General features: G+C 26.9%; 1 protein-coding gene across 2 annotated transcripts in view; it reads right to left on the reverse strand.

Annotated features, from left to right (window-relative positions):
- LOC105227275 (MICAL-like protein 1) overlaps positions 1-5,709 on the reverse strand; it is a 151,402-nt gene extending 145,693 nt beyond the window's left edge. For both annotated transcript variants that reach the window (XM_049456314.1, XM_049456313.1), the window contains exon 1: positions 4,982-5,709. The gene's annotated coding sequence lies outside the window, so the exon portion shown is untranslated. The remainder of the gene's footprint in view (positions 1-4,981) is intronic.
- Positions 5,710-6,000: the final 291 nt, after the last annotated feature.

A 6,000-nucleotide genomic window follows, 5' to 3' on the forward strand; every position in this document is an offset into this window, starting at 1 on the left:
CTGCTAAATTTCGTTAATATACTTTTTCGAATAAAAAAGTGTTTCAAAAAGAGCTTGTGTTTGATGGGTTATTTTGTATCGCAGCTAAATGATATAGTGATTCGATCCGGAAAATTTCTTCATATGTTATACCAATGTTTTGGACAATAACCTGTGTCAAATTTCTTGCAGATATCTTTTCAAATAAAAGATTTTTCAATATAAAGATTTGATTTTGATTGTTCAGTTTGTATGGCAGCTATATGCTATACTGATCCGATCTAAACCATTTCTTCAGGAATTGAAACAGTGCTTTAGGCAATATTTTCTTGCCAAATTTCGTGAAGATATGTCTTCAAATGAAAAAGTTTTCCATATAAGCACATGATTCAGATCGTTCAGTTTGTATGACAGCTATATGCTATAATGGTCCGCTATTGGCGATTCCAACATATGAGCAGCCTCTTGGGAGTAAATGGGCATATGCAAAATTTCAGAGCGATATGTCAAAAACTGAGGGACTAGTTCGTGTATGTACAAACAGCCGGACCTTGCTAAATCAACTCAGCTCGTCACGCTGATTATTTATTTATAATATAAATTTTCAATGTTTCTTGTTTTATAAACTTCATATCAAACATAATATATGCTGTTAAGGGTATTAAAAAATGTCAAGTGAGCAAATGATCAACAATTCTCATTTCTTTTTCTGAATCTAAATATCAGATATTCACAAAAGTACCAACGAACTTCCAAATAGCATATACATATGTAGTTGTTTTACACCAGTTGTTTGAACGATTTGTACAACAACGCACAACAAAAACAAGATGATCTTTTGAAAAAAATCTTGAGATGTTTTCGTAGTTCGATAAGGCTTGATTCTCTTAACGGAGAGTCACCCGGTGATATCTGCTAAGTAACTGTGTACGATATCGTACTCCAGCTCAGTTCATAATCAAGCTAAATTACTCTTTTATGTTTTCGTTCAATGTTTTTCTTGCTGATCATCGCTGAGTCTGTGACAGATTCTCAGGTCGTTTCCTGAACAGTTTATTATTCACTTCTGATGGAAATTAATTCCTCTGAGTAATTGATGCACTTTTTTGGTGTCTCATCACTTATGAACTTGATTTAACTGTATATCGTAAATGTCTTGACTCACTATTAATTTTTCGTCTTCAAATCTGTTGAGTTAGAGAAAAAAAGAAAAATAATGACTTAAGCCCAGCTTATGAGAACCTCTCACCTATGTATATCTCATCTATTGATATTCTCAGACAATGGTAAGAAACCGTGCTATAAAAGTAACTGATTATCAGCATGTTTTCTAACTAGTTACCTATTTTATAAAAAATTCTATAATATGTTAAAAGAGTTTAAGTTTTAAGTTGATTGGATGAAGATAGATGTTTTCTTTTCCAACAAAAATCTCTGCCTAATGTTCAGCTATATTTGAGCATACTTTGAAGCTTCCTACTTGAAAGAAATGATAATGTTGAAGCACACCAAGGAGCACGAATGAAATTAAAATAACTCTCATTTACTTATATTCTTGACAGACGTCAGCGTTAATCCGGATTAACTACGCACCTAATCAGATCCAAATTTATAGGTGACAGACGGCAGTTATGCGAGTTTGAAACTCTCATAAACTGCTGATTGTCATTTTTATAATATTTTCAAATGAAAATGGATAGTATTTAGATATACATTGCACATATGTAGCATTAAATTTTCGGCTTCGGTTGTGAGATATAATCAATATATAACCAATATTCAGCCAAAATATTGTATATCCACTTTATAACCAATATACATATAACCATTTTATAACCAAAACTCAAATTATGTTTCAATATGAGTTGTTTCTATTATAACTTGTCTCCTTCGACTGTAAACTTATGAAAAGTGATGTTACGTTATTTTAAATTTTAGGTGATGATTTCAGAAAAAAACCAAGAACGAATTTTTTATTTAACGAACTAAAACTATTTTGGAGCAATTAATTTCTAACTTACTAAAACTATAAACATTATTTATTCATTTTCAATATTTTTGCCTCTAAAATATTAGTCACGCTACGAATCTAGCTTGGAAAATAAAACACTTGTGGACTCGATTAGAAGAGCGATTCACTTTCTAATAAACAGTTGTATACACAAATACATACAGACATGTATGTATGCTTGACAAAACAGCGCAAATAACAAATTTGTATGTAATTAAAACAGCAACTCACATACTTGCATACACACATACATATGTAATACTATGTATGCATTTATGTACATAATAGTTATATGTTAGCGTCTAGAAGCTAGTAAGCTGCGCTCCACCCGCTACAACGCTCAACTACTCGTATAAAATTAACTAATTTGCTCATATTACAAAACATTGCCTTTATTTATGTATATTTATCTGACTGGTTTTCCGTTTGTTTGCCTTTGTTTTTGTAGTAGCAAAGTAACTGATTTGCGTCTTTGTCGTGCAAAAAGCGCGCGTGCTCTCAAGATTCTTGACACTATTTAGCTTTGCTTGCTTTTATGTATTTCATAATGCGTCTGTATGTGTGTGTTTATGTACACAGTTTCATGTATAATATGTATATATAGTTATACATATGTATATACCATGCATGTATGCAAATGTGCTGGCTATTAAATCATGGCTTAAATAAAACTAAGAATGGCGGTAATATTTTACGCGTTTAATCTGCTTTGTCTGCGAATGTGAGCCAAAGCGTAAATAAAGAGAGGAAACAACAAAAACATACAATACTTGTATATTTATTTATTTTTTGAGACTAATTTGGAGCATGTTTTTCATCAATTTTTTTGTGATTTGTTTTTTTTTTTAACTTTTTATAAATAAATTTTTATTTTTGTTTTAACTAAAGTACATCAGATAAATTATTTTTTTATTTTTAATGAGATATTTTAAAATATTTACAAAATTTTTTTTATTTATAATTTTTGTTTTTAAAAATATTTTTTTTTTTTATATTATATAATAATATTATAAATGCATATATAATATATTAATATTTTATCTTTTTGCTAATAAAATTTTATTATTATTATTTTTTTCTGTTTATTGATATTTTTTCCAGTATTATTTAATATTTTGTGAAGATTTTTTTTATATTAAAAAATATGTAAAGCTGAGATTTTCGATCTGCTTTGACTACGTATTTGAGATAAAAAAATAACGAAGCCTTCTTTCCTCTTTTAATCTGAAAAACAATATTTTACTAGTTTTTGTAACATTTTTTTTAGTTCTACTTGATTTTATCCCTCAATCTTCTTAAAACCATTTCTTCTTATTTAAAATAACGTTTATTCTGATTTTAAAAAACATATTTTTTCCGCCAAAAATTAAAAAGAGTAGTTTTTTATTGATTTTGAGTTTAGTTATTTTTGTTCTTGTTGTAGGAAATTTATTTTTAATATTCTTTCATATATTTTTCGTGACAAAAAAAAATTTCCAATCCAAAAAAGCGTTTTTCTTAGTAAATAAAATTAAAAAAATATTATGCTTATTGCTAACAAACCTGTTTTTTTCTTATTAAATAGTAGAAAAAAATTAAAAAAAAAGTAATTTTTTATTGATATTTAGTCAATTTATTTATTTTCTAGTTGTACCAAAATTTTTTAATTTTTTTTTATGTCAAAAAAATTATTATTATCCATTAAGAAAGTTTTCATGGCAAAAAATATGTTTTCCCATTCAAACAAAAAAAAAATTTTCTTAATAGATATTAAAAATATAAAAAAAAATATTTTTTTTTCTAAAAGACCATATTTTTTCTCATTACATATTAAAAAGTATTAAAAAAAACATATACATTTTTTTATTGAATTTGAATACATTTATTTATATTCTTGTTATATTTTTTAAATATTATTTCATATTAAAAAAATATTATCTTTCGTAAAAAAAATTTCCTGACAAAAAAAATTAAAAAAAGTATAATTTTTCTTATCAAAAAAAAATATAAATAATAAAAAAAATAAATTTAAAAAAAAATTTTTCCTGACAAAAAAATATTCATTCCTCCAAATTTCTTTCCAAAAAAAATTATTTTTTCTAAGTATTAAAAACAAAAAAAAAAATTAAAAAAAAAAAACACATTACTGCTTACTAAATATTAAACATATTTTTTTTTTTGCTTATTTTGAGTCCATTTACATATTTATTTTCATGTTAAAGAATTTTTGAAAAAATATTAAAAAAACGGGTTTTCATGAAACAAGAATTTTTTCCTATCCAAAAAAAAAAAACATTTTTTCTTAGTAAATATTTGAAAAAAAGTAATTTTTTCTATTTCTTGTGAGTCCATTTATTTATTTTCTTGTTGAATGATTTTTTTTTTTAATATTCTCTCAAACAATACTAAGAATAAATTGCTGGCAAATATTTAAATTCATGAATTTATATTTTCAGACTTTACTAAACAATGTATGTATGTACAAAAAATAATAAAATATACATATTTTTATATGTAATTTTTATTTCGAATTTTTGCTGTTTTTAGTTTAATAATAAAAATAATTTAATAAACAATTAAAAAATATGAAAGATTTTTGCGTATTTGCTTTTTCAATTTATCTTTTTTATATATTTTCATATTAGAAAAATATTTTTATTAAATTATTTTGTTAATTTCTGCTTCATACTAATACGTTTTTGTTTTTTATTATATTTTGGTTTTTGTTTTCACTTAAGACCAAAAATAAATAATATAGAATTATAGAAAAATAATTCTTTTTTTTAATAATGTTTTTATTTATTTTTTTTATGCTGTTTTCATATTTAAATTTTTTTATTATTGTTTATATGCTCTTTTCGTTTTCCAAAAATATATTTATCTTTCATTATTTTACTAATTTATGCTTCAGGGATTTTTATAATTTATACTTTCTATTACATTTTTGTCATTATACTACCATTTATTTATATATTCTGTTCTTATCACCAACCCATTTCACAATTTGCTTACCAATTTATCTCTCTTGAAGTTCGGTGTTGCCTGAAATCTCTTTCTTTATCGCCAAAAGCTTGCTTTTTGATAACACCGCAGATTTTCAGTGAAATTTATTATCAAATATATTTGACACTTTATTTATAAAATTTGTTTATCTTTGCGTAATTTAAATTTGCACTAACAACACGTAAACAGCAACTGAATTTGTTGTTTTTCCACCGTTTTGTTTTCAACCACAAATTTCATTAGATTCGCAATTAGGTGATTTGGAGCTTAACTTGCTGATTTATTTGTTTGCAAACACAATTTGTTAAACACGCTACTCGAAAATTGCACAAACAAAGCTTATCTCTCGAGCTACTCGCACTCCTACACGTTCGCCTTGCCGTAAAAAAGATTTCTTTGCGAAAAATTCAACTTCAATTTATTGACGTAAACACAAGCGCCTGCTTTCTTGCACTCAAACAGCTCGTCTATGCTAAGTACCGTTAAAAACGATTTTGCACGAAAACTTTTTTTAATATTTATAGGAATCCTTAATCTTAAGGCTTTAACAAGAATTTTCTGAAGAGAAAACTTTTTTTGATTTTACTTTCGTGTTGGACACTTTAAAATGCGTTTAAACTTTGCGTTTTTACGCCACGAATTCACTACGCGTTGCACGTTTACACTTGTAAAATAACACTCGCTGGATGATGTCACGTCTTCGACCGGCTTCAAGCGTTTGACTGCAAACTGTTTGCGCCCGCTGGAGTTAACCAAAATGCAGCGCGCTCCGGCAGCTCAACAAATGTGTAAACAAGAGGGAAAAATAATATATGGAAATCATGAAAAAAACCCGCAACACCACTAAAGTCACTCGTTTTTGCTCCATACAGTTCATCAGCTGGTTGTTTGTCTACTTGGAGCAGGCGCTCACAGCTGTTTACGTGCGCTCAGCTGCTCACGTCGCGTGTGCTGTTAAACTCTCACGAAATTATCTGAGCGTTATTTTCAGTATCTATGTGTCTTTAGTTTGGTTGAATGCCGTCGTT

Source organism: Bactrocera dorsalis, chromosome 4, assembly GCF_023373825.1.
Source record: "Bactrocera dorsalis isolate Fly_Bdor chromosome 4, ASM2337382v1, whole genome shotgun sequence".
NCBI classification, from domain to species: domain Eukaryota; kingdom Metazoa; phylum Arthropoda; class Insecta; order Diptera; family Tephritidae; genus Bactrocera; species Bactrocera dorsalis.